This window comes from Lissotriton vulgaris, chromosome 2_1 (genome assembly GCF_964263255.1).
Source record: "Lissotriton vulgaris chromosome 2_1, aLisVul1.2, whole genome shotgun sequence".
Classification (NCBI taxonomy): domain Eukaryota; kingdom Metazoa; phylum Chordata; class Amphibia; order Caudata; family Salamandridae; genus Lissotriton; species Lissotriton vulgaris.
The window spans coordinates 500770096-500790802 of NC_141687.1; positions in this window are offsets into that span (position 1 = coordinate 500770096).

Below are 20707 nucleotides of genomic sequence, written 5' to 3' on the forward strand. Positions count from 1 at the left end.
CTTGAGGTAGTGCAAGAAAATAGCGGGGGTTGGGGTCAATGCAGGACGTGACCCGCAAAAGAAATTGTTGATGCTGCCTCGAGTCCCCATGCCTCACCAACCGAAAGTCCAAGTGGCAAATTCACAAGGGCGGGAGGACAGTGCAGCCCGTCCTGGCCGAGGCAATGTCTCAATTAGCCGCTTCAGATTGCTTGGACTGCCGGCGAGCTTGGAGATATTCAAAAGAATGAAGAAACAGGCAGTGCCGAGGCAAGGACCAGTGAATATATATATATATAAGTGACTGAAATAAAAAAGAAGAGTTTTCCACCACATTGCTGTCGTCTCCTCTACAGATTTATTTGTCGAGGTTGAGCTTTAATATATATATATCTATATATATATATATATATATATATATATATATATATATATATATATATATATATATATTCACTGAAAAAAACATAGGTTTCACGCCAGTTATAGTTGCCTGGACATTTTACTGACATAAAACCATTGAAATTCCCACGTTATAGTTAGTTGGACTCACTATAACTGGCCCGCCTGCAATGCACTGCTGATGATGTCACATATTATATCACTCATGACATGGTCAGTTACATCACTCATGACATCACTGATGACACCATCCAGTGAATGTGTGTCTTTCTGAAAAATAAATATGTTTTATATATGTATTTGTAAAGGTGGATGGAAGAATACATGTTTAAATAAGTGTCTAAATGGATGTTTTTTTTAAAAAAAATTGATTGGTTAACTGGCTTATTAAGTGTATCTTAGTGAATACATATATTAGCGAGTAATGTTTAAATATTTAAATGTTTGTATCAGTGTTTCACTTTGTGTATAAGTGGCTTCATGGGTTGGTGAGTAGCTACATGTGTGTGTATATGGGTTATTAGATTTTTTTTAGTATCAGTATGAGTGTCTGTATGGTTTAATGGGGGTATTACTTAGCACATAGATGCATCAATGACTGACTCACTGTTTGTATGTCTTTTGAAGACAGCTTATGTGCAGGACTGTATGGGTGGATGAGTGTGTATATGTGTGCGTTAGTGAGTAAATGACTGTTTCACTAGTGTCTTTATCAGTAACTACATATGTTTTAATCTAGTATATGTAAGTATTGATGTATATAAGTAAGTAAATGTGAGAGTGAGAGATTGTAAGAGTTCCTGTTTAACACCTTGGCTGCTAGGTGTTTTCCCCCCCGGTGCTGAACTCATAGAGTTCCCATTGTTCATGACGAGCTCAGCTCGTCATCAGCACAGCTCAACCGTGCATCATGACGAGCTGAGCTCGTCATGAGCATCGAAGGGGTTAAATAAGTATGTGCTTCTATAAGTGATTGTTTAAGAGAGTAAGTATGTGTAAGTTTCCTTAGAAGTAAGGTGGTAGTGTGTGTATAGCTGTATATGCAAATAAATGGATGTTTAATAGTTTATTTGCATGTGTGAGTGTGTGTGTGAGTAACTTTTGGATGACTGTCGGTGTGTAACAGGATGTATAGGTGTATCACTACATATGATGAGTGAGTATATGTATGAGTGACTATATAGAACTGTTGGTGAATGAGTGGATGTGTATATAGATGGCGGAATTACTGAATTGGTTGTTGTAACTGGTATGGGTATCTCCATGTTTTTGAAAATGTTAGTTTCTATTTTTTAATATGTGTTTCAAGGGTTACATTACACTGAAAGGAGGTCTGTCACTCTGTCACAAGGATGGTGTCATCAGTGATGTCATGAGTGATGTCACTGACCATTTCATGAGTGATGTAATATGTGACATCATCAGCAGTGCATTGCAGGCACGCAAGTTATATTGAGTCCAACTAACTATAACGTGGGAATTTCAATGGTTTTATGTCAGCAAAATTTCAAGGTAACTATAACTGGTGGGAAACCTATGGTTTTTTCAGTGAATTAAATAGGTTTTTTAAATGCTAATTCCTAACTATAACTGGTGTGAAACCTATGTTTTTTTCAGTGAATTTCATAGGTTTTTTAAATGCTAATTTCTTTCTATATCGAGTTTGTAACCTCCGATTTTTTTTAATTTGCTGTTTTGTGTGAGTATTAATTAGTATTATTTTTTTTTATAATAGTATTTAAGAAAAAATATATATATAATATTTTCTCGGGTGCTCTGGGTCCGCGCACCGGTAAGCTCTCCGGAAAGCGCACCCAGAGCGCTACTTGCGTTCGTGTAAAAAAATATGAATGAAAAGTAAATAATAACGCAAGACATTTAGTACCATACATATAAAAGCAGTTTTTTTGAATAAGGAAATGAAAATAATTTTGCATTTCCATGAAACTATCAAAACGTCACTTCGGCGCGCCGCGTAAGCGTCCCCGGAAGCGCCTACGTTCGCGCCGCGTATGCGCCCCCGGAAGCGCCTACGTTCGCGCTACGTATGCGCCCCCGGAAGCGCTCCGGTGCGCGCAGCGTCAGCGCGTCAAGTTATGTGACCTTAAAATAACACTTTTCATTGGTTGCTAACAGTTTTTTTTACAAAGAATGAAATCCCCACCCATTTCCTTCACTTCTTCTTTCACTGGTGTGACTGAAAGACCTGCCTTTTTGCTCTTGGATCTTTCTTGTATAATCATGGCAGCCAGACCACCCAGCAGTGAAGATGAGCCTGAATTCATTGATGAAGAGCCTCCTCAGCCGAAGGTCAAAGAGCATTTCATCTGGAAATTTTTTTCCATACCAGATGACCAGAAGAAGATCAATGCTCCAAAAGTGGAGTGCAGGATCTGCCACACAGTCCTGCCACGGGGTGACCCCACTAAGAAATATTCTTTTGGGAACTCCACAATGCTTCGCCATGTGGAGAGGAAGCACCCCCAGAATTTTGCCCGGGAAAGTGTCAGGGCTCTGGCACAAGAGGTTCCCAGTGATGGGGCCTCTAAATCCACCGGAGGAGCAACTACTTCAGTGAGGGGGCGATCGCAAGAGCTGGTTCCAAACATTCAGCCTGCATTCAATAAAGGCGTTCTGAAATGCAGATACTGCGATCAGCTACTTACCTTTGGGGAGCAAAGTGTTCTGCTCATGGTTCGAGCATTGGAGAACCATCGCTTTTTTTGTTTTTTTGCTCCTGTTGAGCAGTTTCCATTCCCTGTTTTTGTTTTTGTTCTAAAAAAAGAAAAAAGAAGAAAAATAAAAGTTCTTTTCAGAACTACCTCCAATTCTCATCAAAGAGCTATATTCTTAAAAAAATGAAAAAGAGTAAGTGAAGTGGAGTGCATTAATAATGGAAAGGAAAATGAGTAAGAAAGAACAGAAAGGTATGAGAGGAGAAAGGAAGTGAAGTAGGGGGACTGAAAGAAGGTGAGTGTTGGGAAGGAAAGTAAGGAGAAGGAGAGTGAACATGGGGAATGTGGATATTCAAAGAAAATGTTGAAAAAGAACGGGGGTGGAAGGGTAAGAAAAGATGCATTGCTGGAGTTGCATCATTTTTGTGACACACTCCAGCAATGCATCACTTTTGCGCTTACAGATACGTCTGAAATACTGACGTATCTGTAAGTACTTCCGACAATACGTCATATATTTAATATGACGCATGACTAGAAGACTGAGGGCCTCATTTATGAGGCCATGCGTCACTTTAACGCCACCGGTGTGTCACTTTTTGTGACGCACCAGTGCTGTAAAAAATAAACCTTATTCAGTCATATTTACAAAGTGACGCATCTAGGTAGATGCGTCACTTTGTAAGCCCCTGCGCCACATTATACCTACATCAGGTGTAATGTATGCAAAAGGGAAGTATTGACGCAAGAAAGGGTCGTAGAGGTGACGCAGTGAAATCTATGAGATATCACTGCGTCACTTTTATGACGCTGTTGCGTCCAAATCTTGCACCTGTATCACAGCAGGCGTAAGACTGATGCAGGCCCTTTCACATGGGGCCTGGCCCCACGTGAAAGGAAGCATTGCTGGAGTTGCATCATTTTTGTGACACACTCCAGCAATGCATCACTTTAGCGCTTACAGATACGTCTGAAATACTGACGTATCTGTAAGTACTTCCGACGTAATACGTCATATATTTAATATGACGCATGACTAGAAGACTGAAGGCCTCGTTTATGAGGCCATGCGTCACTTTAAAGCCACCGGAGCGTCACTTTTTGTGACGCACCAGTGCTGTAAAAAATGCACCTTATTCAGTCATATTTACAAAGTGACGCATCTAGGTAGATGCGTCACTTTGTAAGCCCCTGCTCCACATTATACCTACGTCAGGTGTAATGTATGCAAAAGGGACGTATTGACGCAAGAAAGGGTCGTAGAGGTGACTCAGTGAAATCTATGAGATATCACTGCGTCACTTTTATGACGCTGTTGCATCCAAATCCTACGCCTGTTTCACAGCAGGCGAGCAGGCCCTTTCACATGGGGCCTGGCCCCATGTGAAAGGATGCATTGCTGGAGTTGCATCATTTTTGTGACACACTCCAGCAATGCATCACTTTTGCGCTCACAGATACGTCTGAAATACTGACGTATCTGTAAGTACTTGCGACATAATACGTCATATATTTAATATGACGCATGAGTAGAAGACTGAAGGCCTCATTTATAGGCCATGCGTCACTTTTACGCCACCGGTACATCACTTTTTGTGACGCATCAGCAGCATAAAACATGCACCTTATTGAGTTATATTTACAAAGTGACGCATCTAGGTAGATGTGTCACTTTGTAAACCCCAGCGCCACATTATACCTACGTCAGGTGTAATGTATGCAAAAGGGCCGTATTGACGCAAGAAAGGGTCGTAGAGATGACGCAATGAATAAACTGGGTTTTCCCCATGCTACGCTCCCCGGTCCGCTCCCCGTTGCGCGTACCGGGCGCTCCCCCAGCGCAAATCCAATGTTTTTTTTTTTTGCCCCGCGGGGCCCTTTTATAGCCCCCACATCAAACCTAGGGGGGTCTACCCTGCCCCCTTATGGTCAATTCCCCCTTTGTTTTTGCCACCTCTTGTGTCTCGATCCTACCGAGACACAAGATGGCGGCTGCTCCGGACTGTTTAGAATGTTTACAGACACCCGAGAGCCAATCAGCTTTATGTGCGCAAGTCGCGTAGCGCGCCCGGTGCGCTCCCCGGTGCACGTACCGGGGCGCGCTTATAGATATATATATTTTTTGGAACCTAAATTACTCAAAATCCACTGGAGCACATATCTTGAGACATAGCAAAGGCACATCGGGCTACCAGTCCTTACAATTTTGCCAAGTTTGGTGGAAATCCATTCAGCCGTTCGGGCTAAAAGTGAGTTCGACAGCCCTATGGAAATTAACATGGGGAAAAAACGTTTTGGGACCCCCCTTTTATCTTGGCCCCCACTTGACGAATCCCCCCCACATTTTCAGGGAAGGAGCGGAGCGGAGTGGGCCACGAACTTTGAGAAATTCGCGAAGATTCGTGCCACCGGCGCCAAAGTTATTCCCAATAGAATGTTCCGGATTTCCTATGGAAAGTAGATCCTAACTATAGCTACCTACTGGCGACCGCCAGTAGGTGATAGATATATATATATATATATATATATATATATATATATATATATATATATATATATATATTACCTACTGGCGTCTCGCCAGTAGGTATATATAGTTAGGATTTTTTTCCTATGGGACTTTTGAAAATTCTATGTCTAATAACTTTGGCGTTTGTGGACGGAATCGGCTGAAATTTTCAGGAAAATGGCACATTTTGTTTCTGAGCAGCCCCTGAAAATTTGGGGGGGTTTCGTCAAGGGGGGGCCGAGAAAAAAGGGGGGTCCCAAAACGCGTTTTTCCCATGTTAATTTCCATAGGGCCTTTGGCCTCACTTTTAGCTCGAACAGCTGAATGGATTTGCACGAAACTTGGCAAAATTGTAGGGACTGTTAGCCCGATGTGCCTTTGCTAGGCCTCAATATATGTGTTCCAGTGGATTTTGAGAAATTAACGTTCAAAACAAGATATATATCTGTAACAGCGCTCCGGGCTGCGCTCCGGTCCGCTTACTTTTCGCGAAACGGAACTTTGCGATGCGAAGCTGATTGGCTCTCCGGTGTCTGTCAACATTCTAAACAGTCCGGAGCGTCCGCCATCTTATCTTTCGGTAGGATCGAGAGAGAAGAAGAGTTGAAAAACGAAGGGGGAATTTAATGAAAGGGGGCTAGGTAGACCCCTCTTGACCCCCTAGGAATGATGTTGGGGTTATTAAAGGGTCCCGTGGGGAAAATAAAAAAAAAATTATTTTTCACGGTAGAAGCGCTTCACGGGGCGCGAAATGGGCCGCAAACTGGTAGCGAAACGGGAATTCGCCATTTTGTGCTTCGTTTTAATTAAATTACTAGGTATAAGGGGGTGCGGGAGACGTATCCTAATCCCTTATGTTTTCTGAGGGTGGCTGAGGAGGCTCATATATGTTGATACATGTCTTCCAGCGGCTGTGCGTGAGCTTTTTTTTTTTTTGCTGCGTGACGTCTGTTAACGTTCGATTCGATGGAAATCAGGAAGTGTTGACCGCCAATTTGTCAGTGCGATAAAATATTTTGTTATAAATGAATCCTTATTGATAAACATTGTCTGCGCCATCTTGCCTTTTTTCCAATGCCACAATTTTGTCGTGCACGGCAGCCATTTTAGATGCCAGGCCGGTCCCAGGCTATCACCTAGCCCTGCGGATGTAGTTTATGGCCCCAGCTGTAGAGAATCCAGACATGCCAACCCTCCCGATTCAGGCGTGAGACTACTGATTTCAGTGCTAGTCTCCCGCCTCCCGATTTCTGCAAGCAAAAACCCGGGGGCATATTACCAACAACTAGCGATAATTTTTGTCTCTAACTTGTTTAGAGACAAAAATTATCGCCGCACATCGGCGATTTTTATCGCAGATAAACCTTGCTATTAGCAAGGTTTATCGCAAATGTGATAAAAAACGGCCGCAATGCATGAATATCGCTGAAAAGTCAGCGATATTCATGCATTATCGAGCAAATGCTCTTAGCCATGTTATCCACCTCCCATTGGATAACATGGCTAAGAACTGCTCAGGGCAGGTGTTAGCTTTTTGAGATATTCGCGCTTAGCGCGAATATCTCCAAAAGTTGGTAATAGGAGATAGCGATGTTAGGGACTGTTTCCAGTCGCTAACATCTTGGCACGCCCACTTTGCATGTCATTAGTGATAAATATCACTGACATGCAAAGCGGGGCCCAAGATGGTCGCTATCTCCTTTTAGCTGTCACTAACTAGTGTTAGCGACAGCTTGGTAATAGGGAGATAATTTTATCTCCGCTTTCTTGGCTTTTAAAGCCAAAAAAGCGGAGATAAACCCCCTTGATAATATGCCCCACGATTCCTCGGGGGTTTCAGGTGACAGGGCTTGGTATTGTGTTACGTGGTAATTCTTCCAGGAAACGTCAGAGGGTCGATGCAGGGGTCCTAGAAGGGGTGATAAACCATTTAAGCCTCATGAACAAGCGCATGGTGTTTTAGAGATCTGTGAAGTACTCGGGCGGCGGTGTGTGTGTGTCCTCTTTCAGGAGCGGGCGGGGGGGGGGGCACTGCCAGCAACTTGCCAGGCCAGGCAGTGTTCAACACTTGCATCACCCTTTCTCTGCCTGCTATTGCGCTCCATGCTTCGGAAAGGTAAGAAAAAGAACGTGCATTTGAGTTTGAAATGTCCGATCCTGTAGCAGTACACTTGCAAAGCCCACACATGACAATAACCCGATTCAAGGCCCCATTCACCCGATTTTTTAAAAATATATAGCACTCCAACAAAGTAGGATTATAAAACTTTATTGACTTTTAAATATAACGAACGGAACAAAAACTGTAACAAACATTTAAACATTTTTGACCAAAAAAAGCAACAATGGTCAGAAGCTGTCTTTTGTGCGAATAGTCCCAAGGCAGCACAACGTGCTGAGTTCTGGACGGCACCCAGGTGATGTCACCTGGGTGCCGCACTGGTTTTTGGGATCCTACAATGCAGCTCAGAAAAACAGCGTGGGGCGTCCCGGGTGGTGCGGGGGGAGGCCTCGTCAGTAGCGGTCTGTTGTGCGAATAGTCCCAAGGCAGCAGAACGCGCTGAGATGTGGATGGCACCCAGGTGATGTCCAGTAATCTGCCGCACTGGTTTTGGTATCCTACAATGCTGCTCCGAAAATTGGCGTGGGGCGGCCCGGGGGGGGGCGTGGGGGAGGCGGCGTGAACGGGCCTCCCCAAGTGGCGGCCATCCAGCTGAGTTGCGCCCGCTCTTGCGGCTACAGCGTCTCACTCACAATGTAGTTGAGTTGCTCCCACTCTTGCAGTGCAGCGATAGGCGGCTGCCACAGGACTCTTAAAATGGCGGCCGGCTTTTCGGTTTTGGGCCTGGTCCACTAAAATGGCCCTGGGACACCTTGGAACTCGGACGCTTGCCTGCTAGGGCTTGGGCTCCATTCTCGAAAGCGTCCCCTCAGCCGTGAAGATTCTACAAAAGTCTTGGGGGCCCTCGACTCCTGCAGGCTTCCGGTGGGGAGCGGCTGCCATGATTGCTCGCGGAATGACCACGACGGAGCCACGAGATGGTGGTGCTCTCATGCTGACGCCAGCTTCAGTCTGAATCATCCAGAAACAAGGTGGGGCTTTCATCGTTTGGGGAAAAAAAAAGTTCTAAACCAATGAAAAGTGTTATTTTTAGGTCATATGACCAAGCCTTCCATCTTTAGGAAACCAAAAGTAAAATGAACCAATGAAAAGTTTTATAAACAAGTCACATGACCTGTTATGCGGCATAGGGCTACAAAAAGCGTAGAAAATCCGTTGGCACGTGAGGCGGCGTCAGTAGCGGACCGATGTGCGAATAGGCCGAAGGCAGCACAACGCGCAGAGATCCGGATGGCACCGAGGTGGTGTCCAGCAAATTGCCGTACTGGTGTGGCCATCCTACAATGCTGCGCCGAAAGACGGCGTGTCCAGCTGAGTTTCGGTCACTCTTGCGGTACAGTGACTCGAACGCGCCGAGATCCGGATGGCACCGAGGTTGTGTCCAGCAAGTTGCCGCACTGGTGTGGCCATCCTACAATGCTGCGCCGAAAGTCGGCGTGGGGTGCCCCGTTGGCTTATGAGGTGATGTCAGTAGTGGACCGATGTGTGAATAGGTCGGAACCAGCACAAGGCGCCAAGATCTGAATGGCAAGTCCTGGATGTTGAGTGCCGTAGTTGAGAGTTCTGAGCAGTGCTTGTAAGACTATCTGAAGCTTATTTGCACCTGCTGCAGCTTCACTATTGCCCGAGGTGGTGTCCAGCAAATTGCCGCACTGGTGTGGCCATCCTACAATGCTGCGCCGAAAGACGGCGTGTTCAGCTGAGTTCCGGACACTCTTGCGGTACAGTGACTCGAAAGCGCCGAGATCCGGATGGCACCGAGGTTGTGTCCAGCAAGTTGCCGCACTGGTGTGGCCATCCTACAATGCTGCGCCGAAAGTCGGTGTGGGGTGCCCCGTTGGCTTATGAGGTGATGTCAGTAGTGGACCGATGTGTGAATAGGTCGGAACCAGCACAAGGCGCCAAGATCCGGATGGCAAGTCCTGGATGTTGAGTGCCATCGTTGAGAGTTCTGAGCAGTGCTTGTAAGACTGTCTGAAGCTTATTTGCACCTGCTGCAGCTTCACTATTGCCCTGGTGTGGCCAAAGATCGCCCATGACATAGGCGGCCGGCTCCCGAGGTCCGGCGGAACTTTTTTCCTTTTCCTTTCTGCTTCTTGTCCCACAATCCGTTTCACCTGAAGACACGACCAGGTCCCTGAATGTGTGCAGGGGGACGCTATTGATTGAATGAAAATGGCGGCTTGACACAAAGCTGACTCAAGCGTTGCTGTTGATGCTATACAGACAAAAATTGGTTTTCAGTTTGTACATTCTTCAGGATTTTTTTTTCCATCCAAGGCTGATTGAGAGTTTGTAGAAAAATGGCTTCAGATTTTCCACATATTACTCTTCAACATTCTTCCTAAATGTAACAATGTGAGACTCACTAGGAGAACGGCTGTTTATCTTTCCTTTCAAAATGCTGCCAACAATATTTTCTGAATGGAAGACACCATCTTGTAGCATAAAGGGCCGAAAGGGGTTCTGGTCTGGCCGATGGTTGGTGGAGACATTTTGACTATATCTTGGACCTGCCCGGCCTCGCCCAAAATGGCGCCGGTATAAATGGGACTCGTAACTCCTTGTTGTGTACTGGTTGAACAACCTTGATATCACGAGATATGAATGCAGTTTTGATGCTCATGGCGGGCGGGGATGAGAATTGATTGAATATTTCGACATCCCTATTGATATTAAGTTCTGATGTGTTATTGATTACTGTACTATTGAAAGTTCGAATTAACGTCACCCATGGTACTTGCACGCAAATGTATATCTAGATAACTTTTTTGTAAGTGGCCCTGTCGTATTTTAATTACAAAATGTACGTCCACCGATTCCGCAACTGTTAGACACCTTAGTTCTTGCAACCTAATGGCTCGTTCGTTACGTTCCTCTATAATGTAAATGTCTCCTCATCATATACGATTTCAGTTTGCTCCGTGGCCGGCCCACGTGGTTATAGGCCCGTATTTGTATACTGACATTTTCACAATAAAGGTTTTTAAAACAAAACATGGTAGTAGTATTTACATTGGTAAAGTTTTTACTTTTAGTCACTGTTTTCGAATCAGTAAAAGGCAAGTGAAATAAAGCAGTCCAATTACATGACGGATAAAAGGTATAATATGTAGGAACGCAGTAAAGATAAATGGTCAAGGGCAGTTGTGTTTTCCATTCCTGCAACATAAAGTGATCGATAAGAATCTGATAATCAGGCGTATCGGCGACTAAGACAGCAGGCCGAGTCTCTTTTACTCAACGGCTCCGTCATGGAACGAAGAAACGCCCTTTTTCTCGAAAAAGGAATATATTTTACTTGCAGGACAGTTGAAATTTTTCCGGGAAAGTACATTAGCCTGGAATATTATAACATATATGTTATAAAAAAAAAGTTCGAAATCAATAAAAAGCGTATTTTTTAGGTCATATGACCAAGCTTTTCATTATTAAAATAACAAAAGTAAAATGAACCAATAAAAAGTTTTATTAACAAGTCACATGACCTGTTATGCTTACGTTACGCGCTGCGCACCGCGCCCCGGATCACTTCCGGGTGCGCTAACGCGGCGTGTCATATAACGCATTACGCGACAACGTAGGTCAAGAATATAGTCAAAATGTCTCCACCAACCAGCGTTCGGAACACAACCCCTTTCAGCAGTCCAAAAAGTTCTGTAAAATGACAACAGAGGGGACAGGCAATAAGAACCATCAGTCAAAGAGGGGAGGGCAAGTTCTTCTCTACCGGGTCATGTTGGGGCGCTACCGGAACTGATCGAATTGGTAGTCTACAGTGTTTCTGGATGTTTCAGACTAAAGCTGGCGTCAGCATGAGAGCACTACCATCTCGTAGCTCCGTCGTGGCCATTCCACGAGCAGACATGGCAGCCGCTCCCCACCAGAAGCCTGCGGGAGTCGGGGGCCCCCAAGACTTTTGTAGAATCTTCACGGTTGAGGGGACGCTTTCGAGAATGGGACCCAAGCCCTATCAGGGAAGCGTCCGAGTTCCAAGGTGTCCCAGGGCCATTTTAGTGGACCACGCCCAAATCTGAAGAGCCGGCCGCCATTTTGAGAGTCCTGTGGCAGTCGCCTATCGTTGCATCGCAAGAGCGGGAGCAACTCAACTACATGGTGAGCGAGACGCTGTAGTCGCAAGAGCGGGCGGTAAACAGCTGAATGGCGGAAGAGGCACAGTGTAGCAAAAGCGGGCGGAATGGCAACTAAAACGGTAAAGGGGCGCCCCACTACAGCGTGTCTTCAGGTCAAACGGATTGTGGGACAAGGTCCAGAATAGAAGAGTCATCAAAAGGCAAAAAGTTCCGCCGGACACCGGGAGCCGGCCGCCTATGTCGGGGGCGATCTCAGGCTAAACCGGTGCTATAAGACTTGGGGAGGGGGTCGGAGCCAAGCGTCTTCTCCGAGTCCATGCCATCACACCGCCCCTCGGGGGCCTCCGTCAAGTGGTTTAGGGAGGTACCATATCACATTGTTTTCAAATGCAGTCAGGTCCACAAACGACACTCACTTACTTTGAGAATAGTGAAGCTGCAGTAGGTGGAAATAAGCTTCAGACAGTGTTACAAGCGCTGCTCAGAACTCTGAACTATGGCACCCAACATCCAGAACTTATGCCATTTGAGAATGGCAGTGACATTGAAGCAACTCAGGGACCAAAACCATTAACGTACTTTCACGTATGAAAATCTTACTTGGGGAGGGGGCAGGAGCGAAGCGCCCCCTCCCAGTCCGCGCCACCACACCGTATGTTGAAAATCTGAAGCCATCGTTCTACAAACTCAACCAACCTTGGATGGAAAAATCTAGGAAAATGTACAAACTGAAAATCAGTTTTGGTCTGCATAGCATCAGTAGCAACGCTTGCTATCAGAGTGCATGAGTTTCATGCTCGATCGATTGAGCTAGCCGGATCGGGCAATAAAAAGTATAAAATAGTTATGTAAATAGTTATTTAATAAAATGTTTTACCCTGTTTCTTTGCTGGTGTGTTGTCTATATTTTTAATATATGCATAGGGTTTGTCGTTATTTTGGGCGGGGTGGGTGACGGAGCCGAGCTGTCTTGCAGCCCTCATGGTGTTGAGCTCAGTTCATCTCACTATTTTCGTATTTCTCATGAAGGGTTGTTCCTAATATTTCTATTTTAGCGAGGTCAAAAAGAGATCCAATTAGTGGCCTACTGATTTTGCTCGATTAATTTTATTTTTTTACACGATTTTTCACTATCTGCAAAGACTAAACAGAGTATTGCGACTTTGTGCTTGTTTGTAAATAGAGAATGAACCAAAGAGAATCAATTGTAAAACAGTAAATGCTTGGATAACAATCAATCAAATGGAGAGACAAGCAGGCACGACGGATTACAACGGGGGTAAAGGCCTGCGTTAACTACTCTTCACTATCTGCAAAGAGAGAGTACTACTAAGAGAAAAGAGGGGAGGGGGGCAGCGTTCAAAGCACATCAGCGTGCATAAACACGAAAAAGTTTTTACCTATCACGTACTTGACATTTTACAGCTTTTGATATTTGCTATTACAAAACCAATGAAATTCACTGAAAAAACCATAGGTTATAGGCCATATATAGTTAGGAATTTGCATTTACAAAACCTTGAAAATTCACTGAAAAAACCATTGGTTATAGACCATATATAGTTAGGGATTAGCCTTTTCAAAACCTTATTTTACTCACACAAAACCATTGAAATTTCATATATAGTTAGTTCCACTAACTATATATCGCGCACCCGCAATCCACTGCTGATGATGTCACATATTACATCATTCATGACATGGTTAGTGACATCACTGATGACATCACTGATGACATCTCAAATGACATCACTGATGACATCTCAAATGACATCACTGATGACATCTCAAATGACATCACTGATAAAATCACTGATAACATCTCATTTGACATGACTGATCACATCACTGATGATATCATTCATGTGATAATACCATGAACCTCTTCAGACTCTAATATAACCTTAGATACAATCAGTGTAAACAGACAGTCACAGACTGTCACTCTTACATGGAGTTACTCACACACCTAGTCAGTTATGCAAAAAATCAATCACACCTCCATTTTCTCAACTATACAGTTATACACACCTTACTTATTCAAACATATACTAACACATATTTACTTTACTCTCTTATACAATCCCTGATATATGTTCACAATGATCCATACAGCCACTCACACATTCACTGGCTCTTAGGCACAGTTATTTATATATGTCAACTCTCACATGTACTGTGTTTTACATATGTACTTACTTTGACATGTAGCACTGAGATATCCATTCACTCACTAATACACTCATGCACAGTCAACCGCCCATACAGCTGTTTCCACATGCACTTTTGAACCCATACATATAGTGAATCAACTACTCACACATCTATGTACAGAGTCACACACCTCCCAGCCACCCATACACACACACTCAGTTTCCCATACAAATACTTGGACAACCAATGAATAACCCATACAGTTACTCATATAGCTACTGATCAACATATGCAGCAGTTTACAGAACAACAGACATAATGATGCACAAATTAAGACAGTTTAGTCACTAACCCATGCACTCAGTGAGACACATTTAATCACTCACTCATACAGTCAGTCATGCACCTACTAAATCCTTCATCCAGACACTTATACATCCACTCATTCTTCAATATGTAAGACATATTTTAACTTTACAGAAACATACAGTCACTGGATGTTGTCATCAGTGATGTCATCAGTGATGTCATTTGAGATGTCATCAGTGATGTCATCAGTGATGTCACTAACCATGTCATGAATGATGTAATATGTGACATCATCAGCAGTGGATTGCGGGTGCGCGATATATAGTTAGTGGAACTAACTATATATGAAATTTCAATGGTTTTGTGTGAGTAAAATAAGGTTTTGAAAAGGCTAATCCCTAACTATATATGTACTATAACCAATGGTTTTTTCAGTGAATTTTCAAGGTTTTGTAAATGCAAATTCCTAACTATATATGGCCTATAACCTATGGTTTTTTCAGTGAATATATATATATATATATATACATTAATACAACTAAAAATAAAAATATACAAATTTCAACAATTTTATAACTAAAATATTATTCTACTAAAAACACAAATAAAAAAACAATTAACATATACAATCAAACACACTGCAATACAGTACATATTAATTAACACTTACAAACTATATTACACACAACAATATTTTCTACATCGATATCTTTACAACAACATTAAAAACAAGGCTGTAAATGATATTTTTACCTTCAACATTCTTGTTGACGACATTTTTGATATCCCAATAATCTTGACAAGATAGTTTTGTATTACTATTTTGTTTTCGATATTTTATCCAAACATTGTGATGTGCATCACATCTAACTTATAAAGCATAAATTAATAATGATGGACCCTTCTCATAAGCACAGATTCACATATTTATCATGAAGCCTCCCCAATTTAGACAATAACAACATAATATACTCAGCACATCTGTATATATAATTTATGTCAAGCTGCTTTTCATGTTTATTTCTACATAACCATAACATCACTTTAACATTTTTGTGTATGAATTTCTTTGTTTATGTGGTCACATTCTAAGTTGAGCATATGCTAACCCACTTTAAAAATCTGTTTCCAATACCCCAGGAGTGGCCAACAACCAAAAGTGATGTGCAGCAGGGGGTAGGCCACAGGCCCCAGCTGTAACAAACCCTGAGACCCTAAAAATTGTAATGGTGCCACAACATTTTCTCTGGAGTTGCAGCTAGCCAATCAAATTGTTTCAGTACTGCAGACCTGTACCATTATACAGAAATGGCTGAAGGTAGAAAAAGTTCGCTCAGCCAATCTAAAGTGGCTATTTTTTTCAATTGTACTGGAGCACTCTGATTGGCTGGCTGCAACATCAAGAGAATTGTTGAAGCTTCCATTCCAGGGGGTATGGGATCGGTCCACATGCCATGAGGAGCAAATGAATTACAATCACTTAACAGGGCAGGGTGTGCGCACCTTGACCACAGGTCGAAGCACTTTTTTTAAACATTTTTTAAAGTACAACTTCACTATTGAATTGGATTTTTAATAACTATTAAAAATAATTGTTTAATTATTTTTCTAGCTGGTCCTTTTCCCAAGATAGCAGAATGTGTATTTTAGTCTGTACTCTGGTTTTCTACAGAGGATACCTAGATCTCCCCAGTGACATTAGCTGTTAGGGCCTCCTCACATTAGGGGCAATAATCGTCTACATGCCCCACTTTTAATTAGCATGCACCCAATCTTGTCTCACACAGTGCAAGAAAACCAATTGTTGACATGTGCTTACATATTGGCCTACTGTGTATGCTGTGGTGATTGAATCAAAATGTGAATGGCAGCTGAGCACACCAATGTATGCAGATCTAAGAATGTATTTGCTTTTTGCTTTTATTTTTATACAGCAATCTAGAGAGACAATAAAAGCTTTGTCTAGGTTAGACCTAAACATCTGAGGAGCAGACAGTCAGCAGTGCCATTTCCAGGCATGAGTGCTGGTTATGTTTAATCTGGTACAAAGGACCAGTGTTTCTCTGAAATCAAAAACTCCATGTCATTTGGCACAGGAAACCAGGGGGTCAGCCGACAAGGGGGTTTTATGACCCCTTATATTTTGAGTGGAGGATATGCTGAGGACAGAGTTATAAGCAACGAGATAGGTTTATTGGGTGAATGCTTGAATAAATAAAATATATGTCCAGAACACTGTGAAATCCCACACTTTTTTGCTGAGAAGTGCCCATAGAAAGACAAACTGGACATGGCATCCTGTCCATTTCCAGCTCGTAATGCTGGCAGAGAAGTATGACCTATTGTACACAGCACAGCGAGCATTAAGGGAGAAGGTGGCATAAGTATTTTGAAGTGAGCTGTCACAGGATGATTAGTGCAGGATGGGGCACTGTTATAAGGCAGCGCTCCAGCGCACTGTTGATGTCAAGTGCGTTACCCGCCCGCTGCCACATTAGGCCAAGAAAGGACACTGTCCGAGACAGCCCTGCTCAACCCCTTAGTAGCTTGACATGACCAGCCAGGCTTATCTCCAAGGCAAGAGTGTTCTGTATGTGCAACCACGCCCACAGCAATCCCAATAATGTTACCACAAATGGACTCCACACAAGTTTGGATAAAATGAGTATTCTTAATATAATAAGATGTACGAAATGAACCCATGATACAACTTCCACACATATACAATGGGTAATATTGTTTCCCGTGGGTTGGGTGGTTCCAATCCCCAACCACAGCTTCTAACCAACAGTTTCGCTGACTTTTAACCGTTCTCAACAGGTTAGGTACGTCATATCACTAGAATCCCACACGTTGCAAAATACAAGGAATACTGCACAACTTAACGATGGGTTCCTGTACAGTGCCACAGTGAAACAATGCAATGCGTAGCATCCAGATCATGTACTGAGTCAACACAAGATAATGTAACTCGGTACGCAACTAGAATGCCCTGTTTACTGAAGGAATACAACAATGGGTCATGCTGTATTATGTACAGTGCGATAGGAAAACAATGCAATGCGTATCACCACCAGCATGCCCTTTGCAAAGAAGGAATAAGGTAATACGTCACAGTGCAATTTAGTACAGTGCAGTACTCAACCAATGCAGTGCACTATGCTATGATCCTGTATCCTGTAAGAGAAACATAACGTTGTGCGTAGCGCACTAACCCCTGAGTTTGTTAGGCACCTCTAGTGTCAGATGTTGTCAAATAGTTCGATAGTTTGTTAGCAGCAAAAATATGCAAAGTGTTATACAACTGTTTTTAGAAGCTGTGTGACCGGTTGCCCCCAACACAGATCAACAATGACACCCAAGTTCCACTCCGGGCCCTGGCCCCTGTACCGCCCCATCCGGGACCAGCACTGGTGGATATCTGGGCTCAAGCAACAGGCGCACACAACTGCCAGCAGTGAAAGACTGAGAGAGTGTCCCTCAGGGGCCACACCCGCCCCAGGCGATGATACACTTTACTTGGGGAAGCGCGACCCCACTCTCCTCTCCTGCAGCAGCGGATTGGCCTTTCTCCAGAACCTGGTCACCACGGGCAAGGCGCGCTCGCGCCAGTCGTTCAGTTCCTGCGGGGTTGCGGGTCCGTGCTGCCAACGTTCAGCAAAAACTCCTTCAATGAATCCTTCCACACAACGCTGGTGCCACCCCACATTGCCTTCGAGGCCCCGATCACTTGGCCCTCCTCTCCAGCACTGTTAGAACTTCTTCGCTCCCCGGTGCACACCGCTCCCCGGTGCTCCTCACCAACACCTCTGGTGGTACCTTCGACACGCAACCCCGGGGCGTGTACGAGACTCGCTCCTCCTCCGGCCTCCGATGACCAGGCGCACTTCACTACTCTTCGTCTGGCACCTTGACACGCACCCTGCGTGTCCGAGTCTCGCTCCGTCTCCGGGTGCACATGATCTTCAGGCACTCTCCTCTAGTACTGCAACTGCACCCCCACATGCTCCCTGCCTGCTGGAGACCCACCTTGTTTCTTGGTGCTCACTATGACCCAGGCGCTCTCCAATAAAGCACTGGTCGCACCACGACACGCACACTGCGTGTCTGAGTCTCACCTCTCCTCCTGGTGCACACGAGGTACCAGGCGCTCTCCACTAACACCCTGGCTGCACCACCACATCACTCCTTAGTTCCCACAATGTCCCTGCACTCTTCATTAGTGCCTGGACTGCACAGCGACACACACCCTGCACGTCCCAAATCTCGGCTGTCTTGCACAATGCCCACAATCCACAGGCCCTCCAACACCTGTAGCCGCACTAAGACACGCACCCTGCGCATCAGGGTCTTGATTCGCTCCGGGTGCCTACGATCACTTTAGGCACCCCTTCGGAGGTCTCAGGCTGACACCACATGGTCCCACCACTGTGCTGCTTGAGACTTCCTGGAAACTTTTATGTTCCAGTGTTTTTGAACAGGGAGCCAGCTCCCCTCAGGCCCTTGGGGTACAGGACGCAGCACACAGCAAAGTCCTGCTCAGGAAGAAGGGGGGATATGACCCACTGAAGCACCCCTTCAGTCTCCCCTCGGTCAAGTGCTACAAACTGCCCACAAGCTCCAGATCACGAAGCAAGGTTCAAGTGTCTCCCGCAGCCTATTCAGCAATTCTTCCTGAGTAAGAGGTTTTCCTCCTGATCGCGGACTGGTCAAAAGCCGCCAGAGACTCAACCAGCCCACAACAACTTCAGAGGGCTCCCAGCACTTCTCTGAACGATATCGAGACTGTTCTCAATGACATCAACAGCATAACCTTACTAACGTCTTGGGGCTACAGCTCTTTCAGTTATACCCCTCATTGTCATTGGCTTTGAAGTTTCCTTGTGGTCAGGGGTCCCTGACCCCTCCCTAAATCAGTCTTACATATCTTCCCCCCAGTGTCCCCATCCTCTTTTTGATACTGGGGCCCTAGATCTTTAATCAATCAGAGGGAAATGGTTCTATTGGTTTATGGCTCTGACCCAGGCCTCTTCACCTCGCTAAGCCTCTCTTGCTCCCCGCTCCAGGTGCAGGGCAGCCTGGCGCTGTCTCCACCCCTCCCAGGGGGCAGGACCTCCCTCAGCCTTTCTCAACTCTCCCAGATCCCGGCAGGCAATTTACACTCTGCTGAGATACGCAAAAAGGTCTAAAGCACAAACTCTGCCATTTTCTCAAACAGTGGTTTCTGAACAGACAGCGACAAAACCATCTACCCCAAAAGATGTTTTATGGCTCTCTGAGTTCAGACATATCACGGTTCCATTTCCAATTCTTGGGAAACTAGGCTAACAATACTACACCGAGCCTCCCCCATTCTGTCCTATGGGCAGGATGGCCTTTCACCAGGGAAAATGAAATGGAGTATTTTCCACTGTCAAGGCCTAGCACCCACACTAGCACCGGTCCTGCCTTTTACCTACACTGCACCCTACCTAGGGGTTACCCAGGACGTCCTGCAGGGGTGCCCCATGTGTATTGAAAAGGGAATGTGGTAGCACTTGTCAGGACAACATGCTAATTTAGCATAAACCTGCAGGCCCTACACCGAAGAACTATGTTCCCTCTCTACGCATTTCTTTTAGTACTAGCTCTGGCACACGCAGTGCACATCACTTAGGGATCTTGCCTATAAGACAAACATACAAACCAGAGACAACCAATCACCCCTACAATGTATACAGGGAACATCTGTACTTGCACACTGAATAGCAGTGGCAAGTACCTACAGCATCTAACTTCACAAGAGGTAAAGGCAAAAGAGAAAAGGGAAAATTGTAATTTCAATAAATGCAGTTAGTTTTATTTTTAAATTATTATAGTTATCCTCACATAGAGTACACACTAAAAATGATGGGAAAATGTCCAGAAAATTATGTACACCTAGCTTCAGGATAGCAGGATATGCTCGTGCCAGGGAGGTATCAGGTACTCCCTAACATATTGCATAAAACGGTTACGTTGTAGGAGCCTACCTTATAGCGAGGATGCATAGGTTGCTTCTCAATTTTACAGTTTTCATAATGTAAATCCTAATTGTTTTAATGTGTGGTTTATTGCATTTGCTTTTATGGCTTACAACCCAAATAAAGTTTATAAAGAAAAGAAATGCTGGAAAATGTTGTAAATAAAAGATAATGAGCCTAATTTAAATTGTGGCAGTTGACCACCCGGATGGGCAGAAAACAGCCATATTGGAAGCTAACTACTGGCCCAGTGGTGATCTCCGAACCTTCGAAAGAACCGCAATCATTTTGATTCCTCTGAAGACTACCAAAAGTGTGAGTTTGTTTTTAAAAAACAAATAACTAATGACACCCACAACCAAGGAATGTTTTCATGTGTATTGTGTTCCTTATTTCTACTTTTCTGTTCATCACTGTGAGTAGTTGGCCTGGCATATGCTGTCCACTAGTTATAGTGGGCC